Source organism: Penaeus monodon, chromosome 19 (genome assembly GCF_015228065.2).
Source record: "Penaeus monodon isolate SGIC_2016 chromosome 19, NSTDA_Pmon_1, whole genome shotgun sequence".
Lineage (NCBI taxonomy): Eukaryota > Metazoa > Arthropoda > Malacostraca > Decapoda > Penaeidae > Penaeus > Penaeus monodon.
This window is the reverse complement of record NC_051404.1, coordinates 7,457,660-7,457,965: the sequence shown is the minus strand read 5'-3', so window position 1 is coordinate 7,457,965 and position 306 is coordinate 7,457,660.

The following is a 306-nucleotide window of genomic DNA, read 5'->3' as shown; positions in this document are numbered from 1 at the left end:
GTGATCGTGGAGGTCAGGGGCATTCTTCTCAGACCATAAAGCCATCAGGATATTTATCGGCGATCAAAGTGTTCCGCGGGAGGCGGCCGCGTGAAGAAGATATACTTTATTCGTTATCCTTTATCCCAGAGATGTGTAATTTATCCTGCAGCGACGGCCTGCCTTATACCGCTTGACCTCGCCTCCTTGTTATTACGCGCTCGTATTTCTTCCCCTTGTCCGCGTGCCGTTTAGAGCGTAGGCCTGTTCCTTTCAGTGTTCGTGGTAGGCCTATCTGTCGGGGTGATTTTCAGCTTGGCGGTTGGC